Genomic DNA, 16,494 nt, shown 5'->3' with positions numbered 1-16,494 from the left:
TTTTGATCGTGTCTTTATTTTGTTATCAATTTTTGTTACTTATTGTGTTTGTTCTTGTTTGACTAGGAGCATTGGGCTAAGAAAGCAGGCAAAGGAGCATTCAAGCAAAGGAACTGAGCAAGCAAGAAAAAATGCTAAAAATCTAAAAAAATTTGCTAAGCTAAGCTAAAAATTGGAATTGAAGTACTAAAGGACCTTTGTGTGCTTTTTCTTACTCAAACTCTTAGTTAAATTGTCGGACCGCGTGGAGGCTTGTATTTCAATTCTTAGATAAATCGTGAGCTCGCGTGGAGGCAATTTATTTTTCTTGCATATTGTTTAAGCATGGGAGTATGAGAACATTGTGTGTGGAAGAAGTTTGTTAATTGTTGATTTGTTGTGAAGGTGAAGTGTTTGTTGTTATTGCTTGTTGTGTTGCATTGTGCATGCATGGTCGTAGATCATTGAGACCCACTCTTGTGCCTTTAAATTTTCATCTTGAATCCATCGTTCGAAACCCTAGGGGAAGAGGTAGTTCTAGTCAATCTATTTCATCAATGGAAGGACCCAGTGAGGACCATGTGGAGGACCTTGGTCACATAGACCAACAAGGCATCCTCCACCCCAATGTGCATCATGATAACATGCAAGTTCCATTAGGCATGCCAAGACCATACGTTCATCCACCACAACAACAAGGCCAAGTTCCATTGGGAATGCCAAGGCCAGTCTATGCTCCACCACCTCCCATCATTCAAGGCAACCAAGGTGCCCATGTTGCACCTCCAATTGCTAATCCTCTCCTTGCTTTAAGAGATCACTATGTGCCTAATGAATATAATGCACCCACATGCATTCAATTGCCACCATTTAGAGCACACCACTATGAAATCAAGCCACAAACCATTCAAATGCTTCCTAACTATCATGGGTTTCCAAGTAAAGAACCTTACAAGCATTTGGATGAATTTCTTGAAGTTTGTCCCACCGTAAAATATACGGACATGCCGGAAGAGGTCTTAAGACTTAAACTTTTTCCATTCACCCTTAAAGACAAGGCAAAATATTGGTTTAACAATCTTAGGTCTTTTTCAATAACTTCTTGGGTGGAAATGCAACAAGAGCTCTTGAAGAAGTACTATCCAGTTTCTAAGACCAATGCCATGAGAACCTCAATTCGAGAATTTTCACATGAGGATGGAAAAACATTTCATGAGGCATGTGAATGCTTTAATGAATTGCTTAGGAAGTGTCCACATCATGACATGCCCAAATGGCAATTAGTTCAATATTTCTTTGAGAGCTTATCGGACAATTACAAAGACATGGTTGATGCTTCCATGGGTGGCTCTTACATTGATAGGCATGAGGATGACGTGTGCGTCTTTATGAGAGCATGAGTGAAAATTCTTTGCATCGTACTTTATCTTCGAAGAATGGTAGAAATTCTAGTGGTAGGAAGAGTGTTGGCTTACATCAAGTCGACCATTCCAATGAAATTGCCGCCAAAATGAAATCATTATCTCAAAGGTTTGATCAATTTTTGATCAACCAAAACTCGGCGAATCAAGTATCTTCCTTCCCTAACCATTCTCATCATGCATCTAATGAGACATGTATGACTTGTTCGAGTGTTTTACATTCTACTTCCAATTGTCCCCGTGGACATGTGCAAAGTGAGCATCATGAACAAGCAAATGCTGTTTTTACTAATCAAGGAAACAATCCTTATGGAAATCATTACAATCCTAGTTGGAGGAATCACCCAAATTTCTCTTGGAAAAACTAAGGGGAGGGCTCAAACCCTTCCCAAGGCAATTTTCAAGGGAAATACATTCCACCTCCATTACAAAGCCAAGGTTCCCAAGGTTTTAGATCATCATACCAATCACATGGAAACCAATTCTCTAATTCTCATTTTCCCAATCAACCATCATATTCCCAAGGAAATGTTTGAAGTCCCGCTTTTGAAGAGAAAGTTTTGACTGCGTTGGGTACTTTAGAGGCAAACACATAATTACTTCATTCTCACTCTCAATCCATTGCAAAGTTAGAAACCCAAGTAGGGCAAATAGCTAATACTTTGAATGCAAGAGAGAAGGAAAAAATGTCTTTGAATGCCCCACAAAAGCGACAATGTGTTGTGGAGACTCATTCCTCATCGGAAGGTAACACAATAGAGCATGTCAATGCAGTGACTACCTTGAGAAATGGAAAGGTTGTGGACAACCAAGTGGGTGTGTCCAATGAAGAGAGTGAACCGGTGCAACCACAAGTTGACACCTGTCCCATTTCATATCATATTCCTCCTTCATTGCATTTGCATGACCATATAAATAAGAATGTGTTGAAAAGTGATTTGAAAAGTGATTTTGAAAAGAAAGATTTGCAAAATGAATTGAAAACTTCTTGTGTTGAAGAGACTTCAAAGAAAAATTCTGAAAAGGTTTTTGAACCAAAAGCTCCATTTCCGGATGCCTTAAAAGGATCCATTTCAAATGACAAGCAAAAGGCCAAAGTCAATGAAATCATGACGTGTTTAGGCAAGTGAAAGTCAATCTTCCACTTTTGGATGCAATCAAGCAAATTCTGGCTTATGCCAAATTCTTGAAAGACTTGTGCACCTAAAAAAGGAAGAACAAAAGCCAAACACAAAGAAAATTGAGCAAGTAGTTCAATTTTGCAGCATAACACTCTCCCAAAGTTTAACGACCCCGGTTCATCTACCACTTCATGCATCATTGGTGATCATATCATTAATCGGGCTCTTCTTGACCTAGAAGCAAGTGTTAATCTTCTTCCATATTCGGTATATGTCAAATTAGGCTTAGGAGACTTAAAACCAACGTCGGTAGTTTTACAACTTACCGACCGGTCAATCAAAAAGCCTTGGGGTATCATCGAGGACTTATTGATTAAAATTGATAAATTCTTCTTTCCCGTTGATTTCGTTGTCATTGACACGGAACTGGTCCCAAATCCTAAGAGCCAAATTCCCGTTATCCTTGGCCGTCCTTTCTTGACAACCGCGAATGCCAACATCAATTGTAGGACGGGGATAATGAAGATCTCATTTGGCCACATGAAGGTAAAGTTGAATATTTTTAATCCAATCCTCAACTCATTTGACAAGCATGAAGAGATTAATGTTGTAGAAAAATGTCATGACCTTAAAAGTGAAGGAATTGAGTTTTTGTGTGAGACCAAAGTTTCAAAAAGTCCATCTTCAACCTTGAAACCAAAGAAAGTTGTTTCAAAATCTTGTTTTGAAAGGGTGTGGAAGCCCAAAGATTGTCTTGACCAAGGACCGAAGACGTCTTTTGAGCTTAATCCAAGTTCCTTAAAGAACCATTTGTTGGGTGGAGTTCAAAACACTTATCACCCCATTGAGGGGGGGATGCACTACAACATGTTTGATTCGGGCTAAAAGAGCTCAACGTCTTGCTAGAGATGTTCAAGACTAGCACGACATTTCGTAGGGTGTCAAAACCATATTCCTCCCTCATTTCTATCTTTAATTTCATTTCTTGCGAAGTCTAGATACTTGTTTTTGGTTCATATGCATTGCTAGGAACTGTAATTAGGATTGCATGCACTTTTATGTTGAAATTGAGCATTTTGCATAAGTTCGATCAATCTCCAAGGAAGATTCGATCGATTGAACTTTAACCTGCATCCAACACTTATAAAATTTTCGACCTGCATCCACCTGCATCCAAATCACTTCTCTATCCCATCGTTCGAACTTGTTCTCAGATCGATCATAAGTCCTTAGATCGATCCAAACTTCAAGTTCAATCGATCTTGAGTTCCAACACTTAAAAAAAATTTCTGAACCCAAAACCTGCATATTTTTAGCTCTCTGTTTGATCGATCGAACATTTTGTTCAGATCGATCTCTGTTCCTTATTTCATTATCTTTGACTTGGTTTGACTTTTTAATTTTAAAATTCCAAAAATATTTTTATTTTATTTTATTTTCGAAAAGTTCCAAAAAGATTTTATATTATTTTAATTCTTCAAAAATTCTAAAAATTTTATTTCCAATTTTTAATTTTTAGTTTTAATTTTTAATTTTTTTTTAATTTAAATTTAAAAAAAAAATTCCAAAAATTTCAAAAAGAGATCATTTCAGTTCGATCGATCGGTGGTCTCAGTTCGATCGATCGAATTGGTTCGGGGAAGTTTTTTAAAAATGAAACCGAAGGTTTCAAGATCGATTTCAAAGATCGATCTAACCCTCTCAAACCCTAACCCTCTCATCGCCACTGCACCCATCTTCCCCATCTCCGACGAGATCCAAATGTCGATTCTCTCTCTCTCCTCTCGGATCTCCATCTCATCTCATCCTTCGATTTATGTAAGATCCGAATCTCATCTTGTATTCAAGCTTCGATTTGCTTCCTACATGCTTTGAATGTTAGATCCACATTATTTTGATTGTGAAACTCTCCATTGATGAAGCTTTGACTCACTTTGTATATATATATATATATGTGTGTGTATATATGTGTATATATATTTTATTAGATTTTTAAGTTTCGATTTGATTTTGGGAGTATGGGCCTTCTTAGGTGATTAGGATTAATGATTTGTGTGTTGATGAGCCCACGACCTTATTCGTGAAGGCCCCGTGTCATCCATACCACAGATCTGTGACTGTCCACGTTCTTCGCAGAGTTCGATCAATCGAACATATTTCTCAGATCGATCTAGTGAGATCGATCGAACTTAGTTTCTCAGTTTCTTAGATCGATCATATGAGATCAATCTCATAATTTTTGTGATCGATCGAACTTCATAGATTGCATATACATATTCCGTGCATCTTATCTTGTGTCCATGCTATCTCATGCATGCCCAATGCCTGTGATTTTCCACATTGGATGCATTTTACACTTATACTGCTTAGCATGTTCACATCCTGTCACTTCCATAGATTCATGTCATTTATCTGTTTTGTCTATCTTACTTGATATACATGATTTTATTTTGTGCTTTAAACTTTTTATTTTGCCACTGACTTTACTTGTAAGTTTTCAATTATTTTACAGGCCATGGATCAGGTCAAGACTGTAGCCCTCGGACACTATCACCGCCGAGGCAGGCCTACTTTTGATGACGAGGCTGGTCCATCTTATGCCCAGAACCCCAGCTGAGCCCACACAGTCTCCTCATTCTGACAGCAGATTATATTCTGATACTAGCGTATCTCCTTCACACGGTGACGTTGAAGCTGAGCACATACCATCTACACCACCACAGCCAGCTCAGCCAGTCCAGGAGTTAGACCAACCATTATGAAAATACTCACGCCTTCCAGTGGAGCACGAGTCAGTCTTCGATATAGATTTTTTCTCCCAATCGGTGCTTACCCGGTCAGCTTATGATGATATATTACGGAGGGGCCTTGCAACCATTCTTGCCCCTGTCACATACCCAGTGTACCCGAGGCTAGTACAGCTATTCTTCTAAAACCTCCGGCCTACCCCACATAACACAGCGGAGCTGAGGACCTCCATTGATGGCCATCTGAGTTCTATCACAGTGGACACATTATCCAGATCGTGCCATTGTCCACATGACTGCCCTCCAGAGCTACAGGAGACATATCCCAGGCTATACAGGCCTTCATATGCAGATATGGCCGTTCTTCTTACAGTTCATTATGCCGATGGCGAGACCTTCACCACTCGTACCTATTTGCCAGATGACCTGTGGTTCTTTGACTCAATCTTGTTCCGCAACGTCTTCATGGCCGGCCATAAGATTCAGCAGAGAGGCAACTACTTGACAACTTTATACGCTTTCTATACAGGGCATTTGCTGTCTATCCCTGTGCTCATCTGGAGCGTGATGAGGAAGCTCTATGATGAGCACATTAGCAAGGAGAGGCCCAAAAAGGCTAAGTCTCTCCCATTTGGCCACCTCATCACCCAAATCTTGCTAGACCAGCGCTATCCTTTACATCCACAAGAGCACCCTGAGAGAGGATCCTGTCACTTCCTGAAGAAAGACTGGGATAAGAGCTGCAATGCTATTATCAAGAGACTACAGGAGGATGCAGCAGAGGTGGCAGAGGAGCTAAAGGTTGAGGAGGCAGCAGAAGCAGGCCCGGCAGCGGACGACGCAGCAATCGATCAGGCTGCCGTACATATGGATATTGATTTGGAGCTGCCTGCCGAGGACGCAGAGCAGCACTTTCCAGTTGGATCACCCATTCATGATGAGGAGCAAACTCAGGATCATCATTCTTCCGATCCAGCCACACCTAAGGCTCCAGATCACATACCCAACTTTGGAGAGTGTCTTCAGACTCTGGAGGACACAGTGGTATCTATCTGCACAGAGACTGTCGCCCTCAGAGCTGACATTGCTTCCCTCCGCACGGATGTCATGGCCACATTTCGTGATCTATCCCGAGACATCCGCTGAGCACGTCCTGCCCGTCCTGCCTCATCTACCTAAGATTCCCAGTCCCTCTTCCTTATTATACTTGATATTTGTGATACTTGCTACATTTTTGTCACTGTATACTATTTTTGCAGCCGGTCTGTCGGCTTTGATTTTATGATGTACTATGTACTTTATCCTACTTTATATATATGCTTTCTTTATGGATGTCATATTCTTATATTCTTATATCTGTCTGTTTGACTCCATCATGTGCATCTCAGTGACTTCAGTGAGAGAGAGTACTGCCCAAAATTTTCAGGACCACCCTTTTACCTCTCTCTATTTCCAATTACTATCCCATTTACATTTGCACGACCACTGTGCACTGTATTATCCGTTTTGTTATCTGATGAGTTTTATCCAAGTGCCAAATTTCAGGACCACAGTTAATCCTAAGTTTGGGGGGGCTATACCACCCACTTTAGATACTTCTGTCCCGGCCATTCTTTGCCTTAATTGCACTGGTATACTCTTTCCTTTTGTTCTCTTTTTACATTGAGGACATTGTGCCATTTAAGTTTGGGGGTAATGGTGCTTTGCAGTGTTTGTTTTTAAATTCAAAATTTTGAGCATGTCTTGTGTATTTGAGAGATTTTCTATGATTGGTCCATGACTAGCTATGATTTTAATCTTTTGAGGACTATATTGCTTAAAATTTAAAAATTGTTTGACTTGAGAGTTCAATACTCCTTGTATGCCTTGTGGATGCCATTTAGGATTAAATTTTTCGAAAAATTGATATCTTGCTTACACTTGTGGTCCACATCATCCTGATTTTGTGATTATTTTGAGATTCACTATAGGGTTCTACACTAGCACAGGCGCACACTAGCATTCATTTGTAGGGTACATGTTTTGTTGATTATTGAATTGGTTATATCCCAATTGGGCTAGTAGTGCATTGAAAGCTTTCATTCTTAATAGAGGTGGATAACAACCCCTTTTCATTAAGTAGCTGGGATTCTAGCCTCATCAAGCACTGAATTTCTTGCGTCGAAAGGTGGAGGGCCCAAACTCTAGGTTAATAATTGGATTCAAAAAAAAAAAAAAAAAAAAAAAAAAAAGGGAAGTTGTAAAAGCAATTAAAAAAAAAAAGGTGAGGACTTCTCTCAAAAGGTGAGAAGTGAGAAATGATTAGATGGAGGTTGTTTTAATTTGTAGCCTAGTCGATTTGAGCTTGTAAGTCCGTAGGGGTGTTTGAACACCTAGTGCCCTAAAGCCGTCTGGTTTGTACTAGTGCCCTAAAGCTGTCTGGTTTGATTCCTCAACCTAGTACGACACTCAATCCCTTAGGACGATCCCTACTCACCCTAGCTATATTTTTAGTGAAAGGTAGTAGTGGCAATTTCTAAATGTAAAACTTGGCCATATTGCAGATAAACTTTTGGATACCACCACATTCGGATGCGTGACCTCCAGACCCAATGAATGTGCAAATGAAGCAAATATGAATGAATGCGATGCACCTGTGTCAACAAAAACTCTAGCCCAAGAACTGAAAACTGGAAAGATACCTCGAACTGTAGAAGTCCCAGCAAAGGTATCAGCCTGTGGTAGTGCGTAAGCTCGTCCCTGAGCCCCAGACAGCTGTGAACTGCCCTGGTGGCCCGACTGATGTCCGGAAGCAGTAGGCGTAGGGCCTTTGACCGGATAAGAACCAACTAGCGACACTACTGACTGCGGTGCCTGAGGCACCCTGAAACCTGACTGCACAACTGCTGACTGTGCCGGTGCGACCTGTGAACCTATGCCACTCTGTGTCCTGCCTTGCAATTTCGGACACTCTCTCCTGAAGTGAGCTGGTTGCTTGCAATAATGACAAGCTCCGCGAACCCCTTTCGTCGAAGCTGTAGGCTTACTAGCCTGTGACTGACTGACCTGTGGCTGAAGCTACGGGCAGCAAGGCTTGATATGCCCCTGCTACTGACAGTGGTGACAAATCACTCCCCGAGCTGACCTCTAAGATATTGGAACTGCTAGTACAGACCGAGCCTGCTGTGACTGTCCCTGAGTACGTGAACTGTCCCCGGCTTTAGCCTTCTTCCACTAACCCCCAATAGATACTGATGAAGCCTCTCCACGCGACTGATTATATAAACCCTTGATCTTGAGTTGATCGCGGTCCTCTGCCTCAACCAACATAGCTTTTTGTACTACCTCCCCATAGGTCCTCAATTCTAATACCAAAATTCGTGGCCAAATATTAAGATGTAACCCATCCTGAAACTTCCTCGCCCTGAGCTCCTCGGTAGCTACCATCTCCGGTGCATAACGGGCTAGAGAAGTGAAGCATGTCCCATACTCAATGACACTCATCCTGCCCTGATAGAGACCTGTGAACTGCATTCTCATGTCCCGTCTCATAGCCCTCGGAAAGAAGCGGTCAAAGAACAATGCCCTGAACTCCTCCCATGTCATCACCTCCATATCATGGGTTTTGGTTATAGACCTCCACCAGATATCGGCATCTCTAATGAACATAGAAGATGTTAAGGAGATCCTCAATCGGTCCGTAGGTACTTCCATACTATCAAGCTTGCGTACCATGAGATTAAGCCATGCCTCTGAAACAAGCGGATCCATACCCCCTGCAAACTGGTCGATCTTAACCCGCTGTAACTTCATGAAGTAGTCCAATGCCTCATTAGCAACTGGTGCTGGTGCTGGTGCTTGTGCCGGAATCTACATCCCTGCCATATGCTGATGAAACATTTGCTGAATGCACTCTAACATCCCCAGAGCCACTCCTTGCGCAATCTGCTCCTCATAAGTCGGCGCTCGTGGTGGATTAGGATCCATACCACCAGGTCGAGACCTGGGCCTACCTAGACCCCGTGCGAGCCCGGTGTCTACAACCTGCTCCTCAACTTGCTCATCCACTCCAACATGACGAAAAGACTCTCCGCGAGTCAAGACCATGGTGCTACATACATAAGGGGCAAGGTTAACAACAATGCTAGTCATTAAGACCTAATGCAGCTCATGCCACGAATACACGAAGCAAGTAGCACATAATACAAGCAAGAGATGTATGCAACATACAGTCATGCTAAATATACAAGTATATACAACATGCTAACACCCTATAAGCATATACAAAATGCTAACGCATATAAGCATATACAACATACTAAAATATTTAAGGTAGACTCCAAACCATACTACCATATAAGCACATAAATATGTTATTAAATCAAAACATGTTATCAAGGAACACGTAAACATATCAAAGCATGTCAACAAAAGTATGATATGCACCCAAAACCCGTCGTCCAAAGGTTTTTGAACCTAGGAGCTCTGATACCACTTGTAACGACCCAAGTTTTTTAACCTGATGCGTCAGTGATGACCCGTAAGCTAATCCAGTAATAGATCCGTATGCGGAAGCAAAAGATAAACCAAGGTCTCTAAAGTTAGAAGTCATCCCTAAGACACTGGTGTGACCTTCCATGAAGTCATGGAATTTAGGAATAGGAGTCAAAACGGGCAAAATTCGTCCATCAAGGGCAAAATGGTCAATTTACAATTGAGAAGGGGAATTTGACTCTAAAAAAGTCAAATAAGGTCCACACAACCTAAAAAAATTATTTCACAAAATTATTTCACAAATTATTTCCCACAAAATGCCCTTACCTGGTTTAAGCGAAAACTGACACCCTCCCACTAAAACCTGAATAACTCCCACTGTGATTTGAATTAGAGGATGGGATTCATATCATTGGAAATCTGACTCAAAATCCTTGAGTTTAGGCTCAAGAATCACCCCATTTGGGTTAGAAATGAAGAAGTTATGGCCATTTGAAGTCGGAACTTCAGTGCTGAAGCAAAATCTGGAAGACAGGTGCATAAGGGGAGTTTCGGTCGACCGAAATAAAGTTTCGGATGACCAAACTGGACAGAATACTTTCTAAAGACATGTTTTTAGAGGTTGGTTGGTTCAGTAGACTGATTTGAGGCCATCGGTCAATCGAAATAGAGTTTCAGTCGACCGAAACTCCCCTCATGCACCTGTCTTCCAGATTTTGCTTCAGCACTGAAGTTCCGACTTCAAATGGCCATAACTTCTTCATTTCTAACCCAAATGGGGTGATTTTTAAGCCTAAACTCAAGGATTTTGAGTCAGATTTCCAATTAAACCAATCCCATCCTTAGATTCAAATCACAGTAGGAGTTATTTAGGTTTTAGTGAGAGGGTGTTAGTTTTTGCTTAAACCGGAAAAAGGGCGTTTTGTGGGATTTTTGTCCATAGTTCTTAGAACCTCTTAGGATGTTGTGAAATGATTTTTTTAGGTTTTATGGACCTTGTTTGACTTGTTTTGAGTCAAATTTCCCTTCTCAATTGTAAATTGATCATTTTGCCCTTGATGGACGAATTTTGCCCGTTTTGACTCATATTCCTTTTTTTTTTTGCTCTCTTTAACTTCCATGACTTCATGGAAGATCACACCAGTGTCTTAGGGATGACTTCTAACTCTAAATACCTTGGTTTATCTTTTGCTTCCGTATACGGATCCGTTACTGGACTAGCTTACGGGTCATCACTGACGCACCGGGTTAAAAAACCTGGGTCGTTACAATTCCGACAACGCAAGACTGCAAAACCAAATACATATATACCTCTTTCTCTATATATATCTATATACCTTCTTTCTTTCTCTTTTAAAAACGTAGGATTCCCAGTTGCTTACACGATCTCTTCCTCCCAAAACTCCTTCTCCACATACTTACGATTCTGGGATTCATTAGAAAACTCATTCCCACCCTCGTTCAATCTCTGGGTCTCAGTGATTTCCTCGAACCCAACATTTACTGGACGGACCGACCCTATTCCGTTTCCGAATTCTACTCCGTCTTAGCCGTCCTGATCCAGGAACTCCTACCCGTCATGAAATTCTCCGACCGGGTGGACCCGCACGAGAGTTGTGCGGTGTGCCTATACGAGTTCGACGGTAGTGATGAGATGAGACGATTGACCAGTTGCCACCACATATTTCACCAGAGGTGTCTAGATTGTTCTATCATCTCCTCTATTCCCGACAACACAACGCTCTATCTTCCATTAATTGTAAAGAATACAACATCGAACGTCTCACCGACTATTAGGGTTATGCATCAGATCGCTCTCTACTCTAATCTGTTGCTCTCTATCTCACTATCTCTCCATCACTGGTAAGTGCTCTCATTTTATATTGGGATTTGATTTACAATTATTGAGATTTTGAGGCTTTAATTTGGTGTCTAGGGTTACAAGAATTAGTTTGGTTTTATATGGTATTTTTTATGTGAACTTATTTAGGGGATTTGTTTTGTTGTGTTTTATTTTATTTTTTAACCTAAAAACATGTTTGGTTTTATAAATTAAACTTACTCGGACTTTCCAACAGGACAAACTTCAGAATAAACTCCCTTCAATTTGTTATTTAAAGAAAATTATTCATCATCTTACTAAACGAAACAATATATGTAAATCCTTCTAATAATGTGTGTAAATGAGAATGAAAACAACACACAAATAATAAACCCAAACAATAAAAAGGGCAGAGCTCTCAAACAAATACCCAAAGTTTTCCACACTAGAAAACTATAAGAAGGGGCAAACCCTCTCAAAGATTAAGCCAAAGTGAGAGAGCCACCATTCATCAATGTTGGCCTTCATCTTTTCTCTATACGGAAGAGGTATTAATATTTGATATTAATCACATACTTCGGCCATCTTTTCTCTATAAGGAAGATGTATTCATGTCACTTTTAATGATATAAGTCACACACTTTTTCAACTTAAATCCTAAGTGGGTTTGATTTAAAAGATCTTATCTATTTGGTTTAGATTTAGTTTATTAAATTTGCACAAATAAATAAGTAATTTAAATTTGCAAGAAAAACAAGCTTAGTGTTCTATTATTATTTAAAAGATCCTTAATATAATTATGTTTTGCGATAAGTGTTTAATCCAATTACCTTTTGTTTTATGTCTAAGAGTGCAATAACGAATCAAGATGCTGCATTTGCATGGAAAAAATCATACAATTTAGTGCATGAAGGTTACGTTGTATAACTTGAATGATACTTTTTTAGGCATTCAACAAGGCTTCCAAGAAGAAATTTGACAGTGATCCTGATTTCAACTAATGTGCACTAGGCTGCTGTCATTCTTCAAGTGAATAACTTACTTTTATAGCTCAAGCACTTGTGAGGTTGACTTCAAATGATGTTGGAATTCTTTCATTTACTTGGTGTTTTTATCTGAAACTGATTATATTTATAATTTTAATTATAATGCCTTTAATGCATGCTTTTGTTTGTGGCACATGACTTCTATGCATGCTTTTGTTTATGGCACATGATTTGGTTTGTCTCTGCTTTATAAGCGTTATATGGGTGCTTACTGTGCTACTCATATTTGGAGGTATGAGTTGTGGTGTCAATGGTGTTTGTTGTACGTAATGTAAACTTGTTGACAGATTTTTGCTCTTAAGAAATTTCACCCATGGAATGTTTAATTGGAAGTTTTGATCATTGGGTGAATAGAAGTAGCAGTTTTTGTTTCATATATGGTTTCCAATTATGCATAAGCAATCTTGTTAGCAGGTTTCTGTTTTGGTGTGTCCCACTTGTGTGCAATGATAGCCTCCACTTACTTTATCTCACATTTCAATATTACACTTTCATCATTATAATAAAGGTTCTTATATTAATTCTAATTTTCTTTTATTTGAATAATTATTTGGCAGTAAATAATGATCAGTTAAATTATGTTTTCTTATTAATTACAATTTTATTTTCTCTTATGATTGGTAGAAGCACCATTATTGAACATATGACTAGAAACCTTATTAGCTCACTGGAACTCATGAAACCCAAGGATTGACAAGTTTCACACTTTCCCTTTTATTTTTCTCCCTCTCATCCCATGGTTAAAAAAAATTGTTCATTATTCTACGAGAAGTTTTTTCTCTTTAAATTATTTTAATGATGTACAATATAAAGCATGAACACAAATCCAACACACACACATACACATAACTGTTCACACTTAGCCAACCTACACACCACATATCTAATAGGACAATTACTATTTTATTTTTAATTATGTTTCCTTTGTTTTTCTTCATGATGTTCTTCATTTTTTTATGCCTAAAACGTGTAATATCTCTCTCGTTTCTTCAGAATATTCATGGGATGGCTGCTTGAGTTCACTACATACATTTGCCAGGACTAACTTTTTAGGATGTTGGGTTCTTTATTCTTCTAGTTCGTATTTTCTTTCTTTTCCTCTCTTTATGTGAAATGAACAGTTTAGTGACCTAATGGAACATTCTCTTTTGAAGTTAACGAATTGCCTTAAGTAATAGGTTTTGAAAGAGTAATTGGTTATATGGGTTGCAATGTACATTTTAGAGCTTCTGGTTTAAGATTTATAAAACCTTTATTTTAAATGGTGTATAAGGGAATCAAAGTGATACATATCCATAGTAGTTGTAAGATCAATAGTAAAGTTACAGTTATAAAGTTCTTTCACCTTGATGGAACCAGTAGGACTATGCTTCCATTTGCGTGTTTTTCACATAAATATATAAAGCAGAGACGAAAGAAAGCATGTGTGCACCCATCATGATTCAAATTTAAGAGTCTCTATGGTGATGGAAATTGGAGAAGCATTACAAATTTGGTTTGTATTTAAAGCAGGGTTATCTATTTTTTCTTTTTGCACGGAGAATGTTCAAACTATACTATTGTTGTTAATATTTTTAGGAGTTGTTTAGTACCTCAATTAGTATTTATCATGACCATTAGCATAATAATTGAACTATTACATTATAAGTATTCTTTAAAAATTTATTTCAATCTTAAAATTCTAATTTCATTTTTTTTTCTTCTTCTTTTTCTTTTTCTTATTTATTTATTTTATTTTTTTGCAGGTTTCATATTGATTGCAATCTAGCTTCCCTTTTCGGATTCGGATCTCGAATTTCTTTTGGGATTCTAATATGTGTATGTGATTAACATTGTGTAATATTGGATTCGGATATTGAATTTCTTTTTCGATTTTGAAATGTGCTTGTAGTTAGTATTTTAGATTTTGGATTATTTGCACATTTTAATATTTGAATTCTTAATGGAATGTGTGTTTGTTATCTTCTGTGTTTGATTATAAAATATATTAATTTCGAGTGAGATGTTTGAATCTTAGATTAGATTTTTTAGTTTCATGTTTCAAATAGGTGAAAACAAAATTATATTATTGCATTTGTCACAGGATAAATTATTTTGTCACAATAAAATAGCTTATAGTGACAACATATTTGTTGCAGTATGGTTAAGTATATTACGACAAAATATTTTTGTCACAATAAAATTGCTTATAGTGATAAAATATTTGTCGTAACATGGTATATATATGACGACAAAATATTTTGTCACAACAAAATAGCTTATAGTGACAATATTTTTGTCATAACATGATACATATATTGCGACAAAATATTTTGTCACAACAAAATAGCTTATAGTGACAATATTTTTGTTACAACATGATACATATATTGCGACAAAATATTTTGTCACAATCAAATAGCCTATAGCGACAATGTTTGTCATAAAAGTTTATACATATAGTGACAAAAAAAAATTTTGTTACAAAATAGTGATGAATAGCGACAAATTTCATAAGTGTTATAGTGTTTAAGACGACAATTATCGAACATTTTATGACAAATGTTTTGTCGCAATTTTTTCACATTTTGTGACGAAAAAGAATTTGTTGCAATATATTGTACTTCTAGCGACAAAACAATATTTGTCATGAAAAACATATTGTGAAGGGTTTCTAGCGACAAATTGGCGACAAAATTTTTTTTGTCGAGATAATCTTTTCATGACAAAATATGCATTTTTAACGACAAACTCTTTTGTCGCCCAAGATCAAATTTGTTGTAGTGGGTGTCGAGTCCTCATAGTATTCCCGATGACAGTGGTTAGTGGCAAGATTGTGTAGTTATAAGTCCGGATTCCAAGTGATTAAAGGTTTTATACGTGTTGTCCTGAGTGATTTATCTCCTTATGTGTAAGGAGTTCATTTCATCTCGAGGGAGATTGGGTGCCCACGATGGGACGTTTGACAAGTAATATGGGGTGTTAGGTACACTTAGATCCAATTTGTCAGTCTCTTAGAAGTGCGGGATTTATTACCCTTTCTGGTTGTGCTAGTCCTAACAAGGACTTTATCGGTTATGAGTGTTGTTCTTCCATTTAGGAGATGGTATGCATCCGCGGATGGGTGGACCCGTGTGCAGCCTTCTCTAGTAAAGGTTTGATTTGACTTACTCCCACGGAGGGCGGTGAAGTCTCCGGGTTTTGTAGTGCTTGTTTTGAGGGTGGTCTTGACCGGTGGAGTGTATGGCAGGAGTTGTAGAGTATTGATTATGTAATCTTAGTGTCTGATGCTAGCATTGATAGCTATGGGATGTGTCATGAATCGTAAGTGTGAGGATGAATAGGTGATGTGATGTGATTCGTGTACTTAAATGTTTCCGTAGTTGTTTGCGTTAAATAGTGTCTTAAGGACAAGTGTTCATATCGTTGAGTACTGTGTAGTTACAGAAATAAATGTGGGATTCTCTTAAGGAGTAATTGTGACGTTTGATTATGGGTTTGGGATTCCAAGAATGATATAGTCTTAGGAGGTGTTTTAACGAGGCAGCAATTCAATCGAATGATGTCGTGGAATTGTTAACCTGCTATAGGTGTTATGAAATAACCGAAGAGCTTTTATGCTGGTCGTTGATTGTGGAGTGTAGTATTGCATTATCCTTTGCTCATTATAAGTTGTGTGATCAGGGTTTGACTAGGGTGCTCAGAGTAATATGTATGACGATGTGACTGTATAGCTGGTGAGGTTACGTAGAACGATGATCATGTAATGAGTAAGTCTTGTGGTTGTAGTATGGACTGCGTAAGATTATGTTAGAGGTTTGGACCTAAGGACGGGAACGACGTCGGTATATATACCGGATTAATGACGAGAATGGCTTAGCCAACCATTTCTCTTGAATCGGTCCC

General features: G+C 38.5%; 1 long non-coding RNA gene and 1 pseudogene across 1 annotated transcript; one reads left to right on the top strand and one right to left on the bottom strand.

Moving 5' to 3' along the window:
- Nucleotides 1–1,147: 1,147 nt before the first annotated feature.
- LOC132298026 (small nucleolar RNA R71) lies at nucleotides 1,148–1,246 on the bottom strand (annotated as a pseudogene).
- A 9,784-nt stretch (nucleotides 1,247–11,030) lies between these two features.
- On the top strand, nucleotides 11,031–14,570 carry LOC132294763 (uncharacterized). The gene is made up of 3 exons (XR_009478204.1): nucleotides 11,031–11,604; nucleotides 12,511–12,629; nucleotides 14,355–14,570. It is a non-coding gene; the product is annotated as an uncharacterized LOC132294763 (long non-coding RNA).
- The last annotated feature ends 1,924 nt before the right edge of the window (nucleotides 14,571–16,494 follow it).

The sequence above is a fragment of the Cornus florida genome, unplaced genomic scaffold, assembly GCF_030987335.1.
Source record: "Cornus florida cultivar Cherokee Brave unplaced genomic scaffold, ASM3098733v1 CherokeeBrave_3.0.0_Hap2_Chr02, whole genome shotgun sequence".
Taxonomy (NCBI): domain Eukaryota; kingdom Viridiplantae; phylum Streptophyta; class Magnoliopsida; order Cornales; family Cornaceae; genus Cornus; species Cornus florida.
Note: the sequence above shows the minus strand (reverse complement) of the source record. Positions and strands in the feature narration are given on the sequence as shown.